This window comes from Eimeria tenella, genomic scaffold (assembly GCF_000499545.2).
Source record: "Eimeria tenella Houghton genomic scaffold, Eth_scaff71, whole genome shotgun sequence".
NCBI lineage: Eukaryota > Apicomplexa > Conoidasida > Eucoccidiorida > Eimeriidae > Eimeria > Eimeria tenella.
Genome location: NW_013543441.1, coordinates 52,290 through 69,915, shown reverse-complemented (window position 1 = coordinate 69,915; position 17,626 = coordinate 52,290).

Below are 17,626 nucleotides of genomic sequence, written 5' to 3'. Positions count from 1 at the left end.
CTATCACAATTCAGCATAATTCTTTCATTGCCACATTTCAGCAATGCGTTGAGGGGATCACGCGAGTGCTTTGCAATGCGTCATAAAATAGCTATTTTCAGAAGACTCATGTTTGCAATTTTCCGTGCTCACCAGGTTGTCAGTTCTGAATATCTCACTGCGCTTTTCGCTAAAATTTGTAGTAACCTGATGCATCAGCTCACCGAAAGGTGTGGAGGTCATCTCGCCTACAATTGGTTCGATATTCTCCCATCAGTCTTTCGAAAATGCGCATCGTCACATATGAGCGCATCAGTGTATGACAAATGGCAATGTAGCATCTGCTGGTTGCTGGCGGGAGCCAATAAGGCATCTGACTGTGTCGTGATGGCTCGTTGTGATGGCTATACTTAAGCGCGAATAGAGAGCGAAAGCGTGCAGCTCGCAATACTTCTAGTATAGTGTAATGCACAGTACGAAAAATGTCTAGAAGTATTGAAATTTTTGCATAGATACATGTGATGCAGGCACTGAGGGGTAAGTGCCAGCTCAAAGGTAAAGCACGTATCCACTTTGCGCAATAGCAACAGTGACACTTTTGATCTCCGAGAGAGGGTCGCAAAGTGATCGCTTGCTTACTTGCAGATAACAAAGTGTAGTGTACTGCTGGTATTAATGCGTGAACGCTAAGATTCATGGGGTCGTTGCGCTTGTAGCTGGAGGCTGCGCCATCTTATCTGGACGCCGAAAATATTTACAGCAATCTTGAAGTGGCATTCCAAGATTGGTGGTTCGCTGTACTTTCTTTTGCTCAATGTCATGGTACGCTACATTGCTCTGTGTTTAGATAGTACGTTTCGAAAAGGCCTAATGAAGGAAGTCGCGAGCATTGATACAACGCCCAACACTATTATCTCTGAAGTTATTTCGTCATGCAGTGCCTTCAAATTGGTTCACTTACTGTGAAGGAAAGATAATGGGTCAGCATTGCTACTGAGATGTATTATTTGGCGTTCTATCGTATCCGCGTTGCGGTCTATCTATCGCCATCACTGAAGATCCGGAACTCGATTTTTGTTCAGCCCGTGAGCCGCTTGGGTTGTTTAGCCTGCAAAAAATCTGATTTACAGGTTGTGCCTGGACGCGGTACCGCAGGGTTGCGAGTGTGAATTATTGTTGAAGCCCTTGTAGACAGTATACGCATGAAGCAGGACGTTTTTCTGTCAAACGCACGCTTGTGTCGTTGCATTTGTTCTCATTTGTATGCTTTTCGACGCCAGAGTACGCCAACAGTGTATTGCCCATTTTTATTGACTTCCTAGGCGCTTCAGGGATCCGGCGGATGTGCATTACGGTTTTTGCCGTTTGAGTGAATGCTGTGAATGTCTTCACGTAATTGTAGAAGCCGAGGCGATCTCCCCTGTCCGTGTATGCTGGCTGAGGGTGCTGCGCCATATGCAACTGCAAGCTGCCCCAAATGTCTCGTGGCGCCTTTTAGTTCCTTGTGGAAGCACTTTCCAGCGATCAAGCCAAGCAAAATGGGTAATACGGAACAGAACTATAGAACAAGTAATATTAAAACGCTTGGTAATTTTCGAAGACGCATGAAACATTGGCGCTAATCAGGAGGAAGCAGTTATGTAATCATGGTAAGGGCCGTTTTTGTCGCCGACCGTTTACAAACGCAGGCATAAACTGGTGGCGTTTATTGTCCTGGCATGGTCAACCCTGCACATGACGTTTTGCTTGCCGCATCGTTGAATCTCCAGGAAGTAGGCATCGGCTCTCCAGGTCACTTCCGTCAGCCAAGGACCTCCCGTTGCTAGCACCGCTGTCTTTATCGCCTAAACGCTTTCCGTTTCTTGCGATTTTTACTGCAGTGCGCTTCAAAATTTTGAAGCACTTTTTTGTGCCATTTTTCATGTGATTCGAATTTTGCGCAGCAGCGTGCCACGGCGTTTTGGAGGTGGTGCGTCTCTTGTGTCACTTTCGGATGATATGATACATCGATGGCGTTCCTCAAACGTGGAACGCAATCATTGTTATCTGTTTCTCTAATGATGCTCCCAGGTTTCAGGCTGTTGCTATTTAATCGATTCATATGACGACGGCAAGCTTTCCATGCTATTGGAAAAGGGGGCGTGGTGCTAGACTTTCGTCAAGCCAAACTTACTAGCTGCGAGAGCGCACGTTTGCTTGTATTCGCAAGTACTGTCAGCAAGAACGTTGTGCGTGCCACAGGGCTTTCGTATACACTTCTGCGTCGTATTGTTTATATCCCTCCCCCCTATCTCATGATCGTATGCAAAAAAATGCGTTTACGGGTTCCACGGATTGTCGGCACTGATGAGCACTTGGAACCAGCAGGATGTGCCTTCAAGGAGTTACGTTAAGTGTAAAAGTCAATTGATCACCGAAGCACCTGTCTATAGAAGCATTGCGGAGATCTCCAAAGACACTGGTAAACAGCTAAGCACACAGCCGAAGGTGTGGCTACATCACCATCACGTTGAATTTGGCTTGAACCTTTGCACTCAGTGGAGTTCTGACGACTGTTTCCACGTAGGGAAGCAGGCAGTACTACCCTGGGATGCATTCAAGACTACCGCGGTTTGTGTTGGAACTTGTTATTGCCCTATATGTCCTGTGGTCCCTAAACGATGTGATTTATATCTAATGCGAACATGATACATGAAGCAGCCATGTTAGTTTTACAAATCACCAGTACATCACAAGAGGGACTAGACGATGACTAACTAATACTATTGCTGGCAACTGAATCATTTCTTGTAAGATTGGTGGCCGGGCATGAAGCGCACTGCACAAACGGGCTTTTTTCCCGTGATGCTTCGTAGAGTAAGATGATTTAGGCACAAATGCAAAATGAATGCGAACTATTATTACCTGTTTTTCTGTGCTTGCTGTGCCTATTAATGTGCAAGCAGACACCAATAATATCGCCTGGTGGTTGGGGGAGATGGGCCATAAAAAGGTTTTTGCAGTCTTTACTGTAATTTGGAAGCGGTGGATGATAATTTTCTCATTCTGCGTATCTAGGAAGTACGTTTCCCGCTGAAGTAACGCTTTGGCAACGTTGACTCGAACAACACTCAGCCTCGCAGTCTACGCGTGAGCGTGTGTAGCATTGTAAAAACTTCCACTTTTGCCTCCTTTCTGAAGACCCCATAGCTACAGTGTAATTTTACAGCCGGTGTGTTTCATGCGGCATCGTGAAGAAGCTCGTTTTTGCTTAGACTGAGACGGCACAGCTGAAACCGCGTGACATTTGGCATCCTCATTGAAGCGTCGCCGCAGAAATGTCTCCAGACCTACGCACAGATTTCCCACACCGAAGGTGCCTTGGTGGCCTGGCATATGCGAACAGTGTCTTACTGCGCATGTGCGGGGTCTCAAATCATGCATACGAGCTGGCTTCGTGCTGTGCAAATGTACCCGGCTGATGTTAGTCGTATGAAGTGATGCTTCCAGATCTGTTGTATCACTTCAATCTCCCCTACGCTGTCGAGATTCAGGTACACTTCGCCATAGCTAATATTCTGTCCAAGCCTTTAGGAAATATGGCTATCAAACAGGTGCTTTTAGGTGTTTATCGCATCCACTCTAGTGGGTGCGTTCCACAAATAAGCACGATATTCGTAAAGCATGTGTCTATAGCGCTGTCTTTTATGCTGGCAGACGAAAACGCTTTTGCGAACAACCGAAGGCGTCTTCTGAGTTGATGCTGTGATGTCACTGGTTTCTTAGTTTCCGAATGTTGGCATGTTTCAGTTGGGTGGGTTTGACGCGCATGTGACTTCTTGTTTGCTTGTTTCCGGTCACATGTCTGCTTAGACAACAGGTGCAGCCATAGCAAGCTGTCTTTGCGAGGAGGTCGTTGCAAATTGTGGAATTCATATTCACAAGGTACCCGAATCATGGATTTATGGAAAGCTGGTGAGGCTCATGCAACAAATATGAAAAACAATCTATCCGCGCGATTTTAGTTGAACTGCGGTTGTGGGATACAGTAAATATATAACCAGTGCTACTCTTTGAAGCATTCGCAGGTTTGTGATGTCACGCAAAGAGCCACCTGCGAAAGCCCAGTTGCTAAGCTCATAACAGCGCTCTTGTCGGGGGCTGGAACGCCACTGTCGAAAGCAACTCAACGGACGCTATGGTTCCATCTTTCTAACGGACAGAGACAAGAAAACGTTGCGATATTTTATGAAAGACAAACAGAATTGCCTAGCACTATGAAATTTTCTTGCTACCAAGAAGGTACGTTTTATATGTGCCTTCACAATGAAGCCGTAAGCCATGTGCCGTTTGTTTGAGAAACTATGCTTTTTACACCCGCACTTCAGCAATCTTGAAATTTCTGAAGCTTTGTCAAAGGCGTGAAAGCCGTACTAATGATCTCAATAGAACTGAGAATTGTGCAAAGCCTTGTTCAATAATGCACAGGCGATTCGTCATCTAAAACAATAGCTGGCATGCAGCTGACCTTTCAGGGTTACTTGAGCTGCCTTGAAAAATCATCCTCCGCAACAGCCTCGATAAGGTTAAAGAACCGCACCACCAGAACATTGGTAAATACAGCTTATACACACACTTTGGCTTGGTAGTTCATGCAGTGCGACACTTTCCATCGGAACGGTTTGCAGTTTGATGGATCACGTTGCCTGTGGGCGCTTTTTGTATCCAGCATTCTCGCTTATTCGAGGCCATGAGTAACATACCTGTGTTAGCATTCCTGCTAAAAGAAATTTTATGGCGTTCAGTTGCATATTATCAGTGGATGAGTTTTCCCTGAAAGGTTTCTTGTGCTATGTGAAAAAAATCTGTGGCACTGTCAAGATGCTGAGCAGCCACAGCCCTTACTGGCGGGCGCTAAGCATCACTGAGTAGCTCCCACAAGTTTCCACTAGCACCTTATCTGAGGGACGATAACGTTTGCCACTGTAGCTCAAAAGGGCAGCTGTAGCATTAGAATATTTGAATCATGTAAAGAATGCTTTTGTGGGAGCGCATGTTTTTCACAAATGGTTTCAGAAATGTTTCTCTCCCTGGAGCGAAAAGACGAAGACCCAGCCACATTTCAACTTTTTCAGTACACTCATGCATCTTTTCGAGCCTCTGGTGTGTTTATGGTGTTTTAGAGGGTACGTTTAGCAAAAAATGTGTGTTTCTCTTGCGTGATACGTAAATTTCGATATTTAGGCTTTAGCAAGTGAAAACAAGGGTTTAATCATTTGTGTGTACTTGGTAATGTGCAGGAGGTGCGCTTCGTGTCTGGTGAAATTATAAGCTGACTTGCATTGACGACCCAAAGCTGGTTCTACTTCGCTTGACGATTCTTGCGTGGTTTTGTCTGAAATTAATCTTTCAAAAGTGGTGGTAATTTTTTCTTTAGCAAGCATCAATTGCCTAGCAAATACAATCACGTTCGTTTCATGACCTTGAAACGGCATTATAACCGTGGCTTCAACAAAGGTGCATCTACAAGAGCCGCTTCATGTGCGATATGTTGTTTTGTCGTACCTGCGTAAACGCCGTACTTTGAAGCACAGATTTAATACAATGTATCAAACACTTGCGGAAACGTATTTTCCGAACCAGGTTGTGCGTCCCGCAAAACAAGTCACCAGCTATTCGGCGTAGCTACCGGAAAGTGCTTCCTGGTCGCGCACCTCGTTCCTACTTTGCATGACAGGCAGTTGGGATGTCCCTGTTCATCAAGACTGAACACACTCATCAGCGGATTGCAGTCGCGAATCATTTTCCATTGTATCTGCCATGTACGCATTCGTATGCATCAAGGTACTTTGAAGTATCTTTTAGTCGAGTTTTGCACAGGCGAGTACTTTGCACTCGATGGTGTGAGCGAAGTTGGAGCACGGCAAACATAAACGCGAAAGGCAAGGCAATTCTGCACATCTCTGGGAACAAAACGGACGTGGCGATCCGAGACAACGTCAGATTGTGAGATACCAGGGGCAAGCGCACGTCCGATCCACAAGAATATTCTACTTCTTAGCAACCACAGAACGGAAATCAGTCCCAACCTAAGCACAGCTGGTTAGTGAAGAGCACTGTACAAGCACGCGAGTTGTCTTGCAGTTGTCAAGCACTCGGCAGCCTCTTTCCACGTTTGTTGCTTGTTATACCCGTTGCAATAAAAGGTGCGAAAAACTAGAAACAGCCACCGCTTTCACATTCCCATACGTTTTTCTGGAGCGGCAGTACTACGTGGAATCATGGCACACCTATACTTTTGGTATGCTTTTACCTTGATTCTGCGCCTTCAGGAACCAGTCACTGCTGTGCCCATGCAGAGATTAATTGACAAGAAATAAAGCAATTCATAATTTCGAAGAATACGAATCTTGCAGATCGTGCATTCGTAGCAGTCGCGCATCAAAGAAGCCGTCACGTTGTGGTAAATGTTTTATCAGGTGCAATGAGGATGATAAACCGCTAGTTTACGGTGTATTCATCTGCAGTCGGTGAGTCCTTCTGATAGAAATCTTGCTAAGCGCATTGCGCTTTTTCTGCTGAAATGTGTTGAAATGTATAGACGGACTTGCGGGACACGTCCCCTCGGCCATAGCAGAACTGTCGCCAATCGCCCTCTTCACGTCTCGTGCCCGTCATTGTTTTGCGATTTTCCTAGTTTGCACCGAAAATCTGTATTTGAAGTCTTCTTTCTGCCGATGTTGGAGTGTCCAACGTAATTTGAAAGTGCATGACTTCTGCTTACCGATATCTGTTCACCACGACTTAGCTGCGCCTCTACCGCGAAAGCTATTCTACTTCATTAGCATTCAACTTGCGCCGCGCCACGACGTGGTCAGCTCGAAGACCAAACATAGCAGTGCACGTTTTACCAGTGTGAAGCCTCAAGCTACAAGAAAAAGGAAGGTAGAGATGTTTCTGTATCCGTGGCTTTGAACATTAACGGGCAGCACATCGATGAGTTCGGCGTAGAGTTGTGTTCGTGATCGCATCTTTGAATAGCAGAACATCGTATCAATTTCGTGACATGCACAACATCCAGTTGGTGAGCCCTTTGATGCATAAAGAAGCAGAAAAGGGAGTCGCTGGAAATTTTGTAGCATATGTTGTGGCAGCATTCCTTCGAGGCCGTTCTACAGCGAGCATTCTGTAGTCCTGTATTCACTTATCAGGAGAACATTTGAAACTGATGCTGCGCGAGTCAGCCCAAAGCACACGGTATTAAATATTGACTCGGGCGCTTGCATGTCTGTGTTGTGTTACAGAATTATCTTTCTAAGCAGATTCCGTCTTACACCTTGATTCGCCTCACTCCATGGAGCCGGCAGCTGAAGCCTCCCCTTGATCTTAACTAAAATTGCTAACATCTAGGTGAGGGAGCCGACTGTACAATCGGGCGCATCTGGTTCGAAGAATCAACGCCGTATTTGACTTGAAGACTTTGAAGGCTCTGAAAGCATACTCAGTAGACAGAGCAGTCAGTCATCCTTTCTGCATAAGGCCTCGCAGGGCTTGTGGATTGTCACATGCAGGTTGCTTTTTAATTTGTACTCATGCGTTTCTATGGCCACCGTGTTTATAATCACTTTTGATCTCAAAAAGGCACACGTGCGGCTATACTGATGCATCAGTATAATTCAGAATGCACCCTGCATTGGACATTCGACAAACCGTAAGCGGGACTCACAGGACGGACGACTGCACTTTCGAATAGATAAACAGTCCATCACTACACCTACCTACAATTTGCTCTGATGACGCCGATGTTTCTTCCGTCCACTCCCCGTTATATATACCAAATATTCGAATTTCAATGGTTTTTCGCGATGTTTAGACAAGCAAGCAGATTTCGTATGTGCTTTGAGAGTGCATTGTGTTTTGTGTGATGGACAAATGAATCAATCAGAAACTCTCAACTTGCCTGCGACGCTTCGTTTCAACCTCTTTGGGCGCTGGGTTTGCTCAAACATGTCATTTTCACCCATCTAGTTACCTACCGCATAGCTTTGTAGACTTTGGGACATTATTAATCGTTTAAATTTATTTCCATGCAGCTTTCTGTGCAGTACAGCTTCAAACACAGGCTACAGTCTAAAGTGCCATCTTTCCGCTCTGTGCTTTTGTCGGCTATGTCTAAGAAATTACTATAGCCACTTACATATGCTGCTCACCACTATGATGCCGCTACGCTTAAATAATTGTTGGAGTTTGACATAAAATGAAGAATGCCGTCTGTGACCATGCTATACGCAACCACACGTGGTCTGTACAAGACGTAGTCGCTTTGCTTCGAACAGGGCAACTATTTTGCAAGACTACTGCTTTCGCTGTACTAGTTAGAGACTACAATTCTCTTCTACACGTTAGTGAAAATTAGTGAGGATGCTCTCCACACTCTGTTTTCTTAGGTGGTCAGAATGGATCATCGCTGTTCATGAAGCATTTACTGTAACTCACAGCGCAGTACAGCACCTTTGGCATCAAACCGCGGTGACGAAAACATGGCTACACAGCAGGTCAATATGCACTGCGTTCACTCATCGTCACAAAAGGCCTTCACCTTACATTAACTCAGCGTCGAATAGTTGAATTCGGAATTTCAGAGGCTACGCAGCCTTGAGCATGCCTGTGTCTATCCAGAATCGTGGATAGTGAATATGCTGCTTGTTTGGCGCAGATTCCTAGAGATTCTAGAGGGTAGCAGCTTGCTGTACACATTTGTTTTGGCGTTAATGCAGTTCAGAATGAAGGTGTGTTGAAGGCGTCCGTTGTGATGTTTTCATGAGTATACGGCAATACTCTGTAGTTATGTCAGAACATGGTGCGAAACGTATGGTGCACATTCAGCCGTGTCGTCGGTTTTCCATACTGCGGAGATGAGTTTTATTCTGATCGTCTTGGCGTCCAGCAGTTGACATTGGAATTTTAGGACGTACGGTGTTTTCTGCATGATTATGCGTGTTCGGAACTGAGCATGGTTTTCCGCCCTTTCACGGCGAGACCCTAGTGCTCGTAGTGAGTACCACCATGCTGTTACTCGCATTATTAAGACTTTGTGTCAGCATATTTACTTTAGCTTGGAGCTGCTAGATGAGTGGGGCTTCTGTTATCTCAGCCTGCGAATGCAGAAGCTGACGAGTTGCTGTACGAAATACTTGAATTCCACAAGGAAAAGTATTCATGCTTTTGGCATGCAGGCGTGACCAGGTTTTGATAGTGGACGGAGAAGTTTCATTCTAATCGCCTTGGCCTCAAAGCAGTTGACATTGGAATTTCAGAAAGTACGATGTTTTCTGCATGATTACGTCTACTCGGCCCTAAAGCCGCTCTGTCGCCTGTTTGCTGCGAGACCCTAGTGCTCGTAGCGAGTACCACCATGCTGTTGAGACTTTGTGTCAGCATATCTGCTTTAACTTGGAGCTGCCATGTGAGTGGGGCTTTTGTTCTCTCAGCCTGCGAATGCAGAAGCTGACGAGTAGCTGCACGAAATTCATGAATTCCGCGAAGAAAAGCATTCATGTTTTTGACATGCAGGCGTGGCCTTGTTTTCGATAGTGCACATAGGAGTTTCATTCTAATCGCCTTCGCGTCAAGCAGTTGACATTGGAATTTCAGGTGGTACGGTATTTTCTGCACGAGTATGTCTTTTCGACCCCAAAGATGCTCTTTCGCCTGTTTGCTGCGAGACCCTATTGCTCGTAGTGAATACCGGCATGCTGTTGTTTGCATGATCAGGACTCTGTCTCAGTTTATTTGTTTTAGCTTGGCGCTACTATGTGAGCTGGGCTTTTTTTATCTCAGCCTGCGAATGCAGAAGCTGACGAGTAGCTGCACGAATTTCTTGAATTCCACAAAGAAAAGCATTCATGTTTTTGATATGGAGGCGTGCTCCAGTATATGATAGTGAACAGAGGATTTTCTTTCTAATCACCTAAGCCTCGAAACAGTCGACATTGGAATTTCAGCACGTAAGGTGTTTTCTCAGGATATGCGTATCCGAAATTGAGCATGGCTTTTCGCCTGTTCGCTGCGAGACCCTAGCGCTCGCAGCGGATACCACCATGCTGGTGTTCGCATAATTAGGACTTTGTGTCAGCATATTTGTTTTAGCTTAAATGTGCTATGTGACTGGAGCTTTTGTTCTCTCAGCCTGCGAATGCAAAAGCTTGGAAGTAGCTGCACGGAATTTTTGAATATCACAAGGAAAAGCATTCTTTTTTTTTGACATGGGGGATGGCCTAGGTTTTAAAAGTGCACAAAGCAGTTTCATCCTAATCACCCTGGCCTCAAGGAGTTGACACTGGAAATTCAGCCGGTACGGTGTTCCTGCATGATTGTGTCAATTCGGCCATAAAGCAGCTCTGTCGCCTGCTTGCTGCGAGACCCTAGTGCTCGTAGCGAATACCGGCATGCTGTTGTTTGCACGTTCAGGACTCTGTGCCAGTTTATTTGTTTTAGCTTGGAGATGCTATGTGAGTGAGGCTTTTCTTCTCAGCCTGCGGATACAGAAGCTGACGAGGAGCTGCACGAAATTTTTAAATTCCACAATGAAAAGCATTCATGCTTTTGACATGCCGCGGTGGCCTAGTTTTCGATAATGCGCAAAAGAGTTTCATTCTAATCACCTCAGCCTCAAGCAGTTGACATTCGCATTTCAGTGGGTACGTTGTTTCCTGCATGAGTTTGTCAATTCGACTCTAAATCCATTCTGTCGCCTGCTCGCTTCGAGACCCTAGCGCTTGTAGCGAGTACAAGCATGCTGTTGTTTGCATGATCAGGACTCTGTCTCAGTTTATTTGTTTTAGTTTGGCGCTGCTACGTGAGTTGGGCTTTTTTTATCTCAGCCTACTAATGCAGAAGCTAACAAGCAGCTGCACGAAAATCTTGAATTCAACCAAGAAAAGCATTCATGTTTTTGACATGACGGGGTGGCCTAGGTTTTGAAAGTGGACAGGGGAGTTTCATTCTAATCACCTTAGCCCCAAGCAGTTGACTTTGGAATTTCAGACAGTACGGTGTTTTCTGCAGAATTATGCGTATTCGGAACTGAGCATGGTTTTCCGCCTGTTTGCTGCGGGACCCTAGTGCTCGTAGCGTATATCACCATGCTGTTGTTCGCATAATTAGGACTTTGTGTCAGCATATTTATTTTAGCTTGAATGAGCTGTATGAGTGGGGCTTTTGTTCTCTCAGCCTGCGAATGCAGGAGCTGACGAGTTGCTGCACGAAATTCTTGAATTCCATAGGGAAAAGTGTTCTTTTCTCTGTCATGCAGAAGTGCTCTAGTATTTGATAGTGGACAGAGGAGTTCATTCTAATCGTCCTAGCGTCGAAGCAGTTGACATTGGAATTCCAGGTGGTACGCTATTTTCTGCACGATTATGCGTATTCGGAACTGAGCATGGTTTTCCGCCGGTTCGCTGCGAGACCCTAGTGCTTGTAGGGAGTACCACCATGCTGTTGTTCGCGAAGTTAAGACTTTGTGTCAGCATATTTGTTTTAGTTCGAATATGCTATGTGAGTGGGGCTCCTGTTATCTTAGCCTGCCAATGCGAAAGCTCACAAGTAGCTGCAGGAAATTATTGAATTCGACAAAGAAGAGGATTCTTTTCCCTGTCATGCAGGCTGCCTAGGTTTTGATAGTGGACAGAGGACTTTCATTCTAATCGTCCTAGCCTCAAAGCAGTTGACATTGGAATTTCAGCACGTACGGTGTTTTCTGCATGGTTATCCGTATTCGGGACTTAGCATGGTTTTTCGGCTGTTTGCTGCGAAACTCTACTGATCGCAGCAAATACCACCATGCTGTTGTTCGCATTATTTAGACTTTGTGTCAACATATTTGTTTTAACTGTGAGCTGCCATGTGAGTGGAGCTTTTGTTCTCTCAGCCTGCGAATGCAGGAGCTGCCGAGTTGCTGTACGAAATTCTTGAATTCCACAGGGAAAAGCATTCTTTTCTCTGTCATGCAGGCGTGGCCTAGTTTTTAGTAGTGGACTTTCATTCTAATCGCGTTAGTGTGAAGCAGTTGACATTGGAATTTCAGCAAGTACAGTGCTGTCTGGATTATTATGTGTATTCGGCGGTAAAGCCGCTCTTTCGCCTGTTTGCTGCTAGACCCCAGTGCTCATAACGAGTACCACCATGCAGTTGTTCGCATAATTAGGACTTTGTCCCAGCATATGGGTTTTAGCTCGAATTGGCTGCGTGAGTTGGGCTTTTGTTATCTCAGCCTGCTAATGCTGACAAACAGCTACACGAAGATCATGAATTCCACAAAGAAAAGCATTCATGTTTTCGACATGACGGGGTGGCCTAGGTTTTGAAAGTGGACAGAGGTGTTTCGTTCTAATCTCCTTGGGGTCAAGCAGCTGACATTGGAATTTCAGCCGGTACGATGTTTCTGCATGGTTGTGTCTATTCAGAACTAAGCATTGTATTTCGCCTGTTCGCTGCGGGACCCTAGTGCTTGTAGCGAGTACCATGATGCTGCTGTTTGCATAATTAGAACTTTGTGTCAGCATATTTGTTTTAGCTTAAATCTGCTATTTGAGTGGGGCTTTTGTTCTCTGCGAATGCAGATGCTGACGAGTAGCTGCATGAAATTGGTGAACGCCACAAAGAAATGGATTAATGTTTTGCCGATGACCAGTGTACAGTGCCTTCCGCATGGAATGAAGCTCTCAAAATCATGACAAGACCGCTATTTTTGATGGGTGACTGTCAGAAAACCCCCACTGGCCTTTACGGATCACAATTGCATCTGATGGCTGCGCATTGAAGCATCCTGTTTATCTTTTTCACGCACATGCCTGCCGGGAACTTGTTTCGGTAGTGCCATCCCCTACAAAGCCTTCCTGGTCCGACTAGTCACATATTAGCATTCCATCAGTGGACATTTTAAAACAGTCCTTACAGTGGCTGCATTTGAATGAGGTATCTTGTACCTATGTGGAAATTCCTCTTAAAATACAGCCGCCGCCCACTTGGCGACACAGACTGTGGTTAGAAGATGCACTGGCCTGTGCCAGAACCGCAGCCCAATCTACTGGGCGTTGTTCTCATCCGTTATGCATGTCCCCACTTCCTACACAAACGCATATTAGGACAAGTGCCAAAACATTTTCTCCACAGCGATAGTATGCACAGGAAACCCTTTACGTTCACCTCAAGCTTGACTCCGGTGGCGGGCCAGTGCAGCTGTCCGGCTCTCACAACGCTCAACAAACCGCACTGCAGGAGCATCAAAAATACTTTCTCACACTGAACACAATTATCTGCTGAAGATACAACACAACAAGCCAACAAAGCAGCTTCAACGAGCTTCACCCCTTTTGTAAAAAATTAGTAAGCAGCACAATAACTAGTGCAAAAAGATGCAAAAGGATGATCTGGCGGCATTCTTGAATGTTCCTCACTCTTGAGTAGTGCATGAAACTACAATGGCACATAGGCCACTACCAAAGCATTAACCCACAACGCACAGCTGTCAAAGGTGGTTCTCCACCTGTAATATGGCAACCATCACAAAATCCTTCGCAGCAATTAAGTGAATGCCAACCATATTCTGAAGAGTCTAAAGGCACACGATCACGTAGACGTAAGCGTCTCTCCATACTTACCAACTGGCCGCAGGCGAGACGTGGCAGCAAAAAGCTTCGAACATTTATTCCAGAATGCGTTATCCTGACACCACGTCAGCCTTAATAGTCAAAACGTACACTCAAGAGAAAATTGCAGTACAATCGATGATACGTCAACTAACGACATGCTACCTGGAGAGGGCAGATGCCTGCCAGTTGATTTCCAGTGACTCACGGAAGCTAGCAACTTATTAATAGGTTTACCACGTCTCACACTCTGCAAGTTACCTAGACAAAGCACGCTGGCACTAGCCGGCTATCAGGCGGATCCAGACAGTGTTGCGGTCCTACCTTCGTCACATGACTTCAGCTGCTTGCTTTGAGTACCTGCTCTCAGTAGGAAGCTAGAACGAATGCTGTAGGTATGAAAAGTACTTTTGCAGTTCATGCTCTTAACGACCCTAAGGCCTAGCTTTGATGCTTCACTTCAGCCGGCCCAATACAGTGCTGAAAACTCCATGAACTGCAAAAGTGCTTTTCATACCTACAGCATTCGTTCTAGCTTCCTACTGAGAGAACAGAGCTCTTCTAACCAATGCACGCAATGCCGACAATTCCAAACAGCACAAAACTTAAGACGGGATTTTTCCAACACTTTGGAGCATTTCAAACACCTGAAAAATGCACATCAAATATATTGCAGCGGCTTTGAGAAATCAGAACGTCAATCACAGTTATGAAATTAAACGTAGCAGCCGTAATGTTGATGCTCCAAGTGTCGCAATGAGCATAACATAGCGTCATACATCGAAAAACAGCACCTGAGTCGTCAATCGGAAAAAGCAGAAAAATCTGTTAAAATGAACTGAGCGAGCTGCAAGACATACTAGAAAACACCCCAGAACCCTGCAGAAACACACTTCGACGCTGAAGAGGAGCGACATACAAACTGCCCCAACCATAGCGTGGAGCCGACAGCGCCACATTTTAGAAACAAACCGAAGTCGCCAAACCAGATCCTAAGCAGTTTAGGCAAACATCAACTTGAGTCACGTCAAGCCTCTGCACGCAGCAGAAGAGTGTCTCGAGCAGCACCTGCTGATTCTTACCTTCTGGATTATCGGAACGCGAGGAAACTAGGCAGAAAAAAGGTACAGCAAAACTAGGTTTAGCTTTCCTTTTGCACTTAATTGCAGCTCTGTTGAAACGCTTCGTCGTGTGCCCCTGCTTCAGGTCGGAATGCTACCAGAAAACTTCGAAAGGAAAAAAGCTGCATTAATACCGATGTCGCACAAGGCTCCTTTCCAGCTCGAGCCGTAATAAGCTATTCAGTCTACCAAGACCTCTTCTGACACATGATCCTAACATATTTTCTGTGGCACAACACGTAGGGCGAGTGCCTACTATTTCTTGGCTAATGCAAGCTCATCACGCTTTCAAACTAACCAGATGTCCACACTCCGCTGCTCTGCACAGCACCCTAAGTGTAGGAGCGGACATCTGTACCGTTCGTGGGTAGCAAGCAAATGCAGTTTTCAAAACAAATCACGGCGCAGACGCAACACTTCCCCCTCCGCGCTGTTCCAGGCATTAACACTAAAAATCATCCATAACAGCGCAGAATCATTTCGAAGAACCTACACATCACTAAATTGAGCTACCACTACGCCACAACGCAGCGCCGTACGTGAATATCGCAGAGCTTGCAGGCTGCCGCAGCCGACATATTGCAAGTATCTGCGCTTTCCCCCGTTGCGGCGTGCCTGCGTGAAATAAAACGTAACAGCAACGAAGGTTCGAGCTTCACTCAGCGCCAGAGCGTGTAAAATTCTTCCACTCAGCTCCCAAACCATAAAAAAGTCAACCGAACTGGACAGTTTATCGCCCGGCAAACACCCAGGCCTCAATGCCGACTTGCAACAACAATTGTGCAGCAGGTCCAATATTACTGCTCTACAATGGGCCGCCAGTAACCCCTTATCCACACCGCATTGGTCCTCTCCAAGCCCCTCCTTGTAGTTAGGCAAATGCGATGCAGCGACAAAATGAGTCCATTCGCTAGTGGTAACACGTGAACACGTCTGTGACATGCTAATCAAAACCCAGCATATTTACCCAGATACGGAGCCAACATAGTCCAGGCACGCTTCGCTTTTCCATGAGCGCAACGAACCACGTTAGAGTTATATTCTGTGCAGTAGGAAAAAAATTGAATCAAGATTAATTACACTAGGATCATAAAATGCAATCATAACCACAAAATAACGCCATAAGCGTCCGAAGAGTCTTTTAATGTAACATAAGTGCGTCCACCGAGTTCAAAAAAGGCGGCGCAGACTAGACACACTAACCACTCTGCCCACGAAAAACGAACGACTAAATAAGCACGCCACGCGCTCACACATGCTGGCCAGTCAAACGCTTCGCGTCTTAACACTCATGGCTCACCATAGCCCACACAACCTCGCACTTCATCGCTTCACACCTACACCATCGATAAGACACCCACGCAACGTCTCCACAACACTCCTGCAGAAACATCAATGTTAAGATCTCACACAAACACACCGTCAAAAGCTATCGTCAAGACGTCCCACTCATCTCCACATTCTCCTTACCCAAGAGGAACACAAACCGCACTGCAAGCTACCCGTGACTTGAATGTGCTCCCGGAAAACATCCCCGCAACAAACAAACACACATTGGCACTAGCAAATACGCACGTACGCAAGCACACACTACATAACTCAGGAAACATTGTCGCGACGACCGAAACAACAACCGCCGGCCCCGCCCACGTTCACACTCCTGTACTACGCATGCGGCGCTGCTCTAACGCCCCCGCACAGCACGCTATGCATACGTCCTGCAACGTAAAAGCAGCGACTATACAAGCGCTAGCATAGCGGAGATGCAGCCGTGCTGTGTTGTCACGATCACGAACGCAAACCACTACACGGACATGCTGCCATCCACCGTGGGCGCGTCTGCCCAAGCACCGCAAAGTCGCCACAGACCAAAAAGACTAGCCACTCTGCCCGGGATAAGTTAAAGTTAGAATATGCACGCCCCCTTCTGCAAACTGCCCGCCTCTCAAACGCATTTCCTTCCAAGACCTGTACTCTACTCATAGCTAACTAAAACTCAGTACATCACTATATGGCCACAAAAGCTTCAGCGCATGGCCCTTTTAGCAAGGTTTTTTGGAGCTGTCGAAGGCCTCACGCAACCTACACAAGACACTGCGCTGCATTGTGTTGTGACAGACTGACAGGCACTTTGCCATGTGTCACTAGCGTGGCAAAGGATTAGAGCCTCAAATAACGACGCGTCGCCATTAGTCCTTTGGACACGTAAAATCGTTGGAGCAGTATTAACCAGTCATCTCCACATGCAGTGTTGTTTGTTTGATACGAAACGACCCCGCCGCGCCATCACGCTCTGCTGCTCCGCGTCTCTTCTGCAGAAAGTATTGTCCTGTTTTTGAAAGGCAGGTGCACGGGCGAATTGACGCAGCTACGCGATGCAATCGAACGAAGGATGACTGAAAGCAGAAACATCAGGATGCTGCTCTTAGTCATGGTGTACACAGGTTCTGTTGCACCGCGTAAACACAGAAAAAAGGCGCCAAAGCACTGTTCGCACTTCGCCTGGTGAGAATCCGCGCACCTAGCGCCCAAGCACTGCTCCACCGTCGGGCGCTCTCAACCCAGTACTGATACTCTACTCACAACCCACCAAACACCATCCTCCATAGGCGTTCAATAATGCTTGAGCACAAGATGCCCACAGCGCCAGTGCAAATGCACCAAAGCTACTCTCATGCAGTCGAAGAGAGCAGCCTATTTGCCCGTGGCGGTACAAACCGCCTCGGCACGACAAACACATGAACACGCACGTCGCGCTACCTTCGCGTTGCCAATGCCCACAGCTCTCACCCCCCTTACAAGCAAGCTTACAAGCAAGCACTAGCAATCAACAAGGCGTTCCTTCATTTGCTCCATTCACGGTAACACGTGGACATGACTGCCATGCAGAAACCCGCA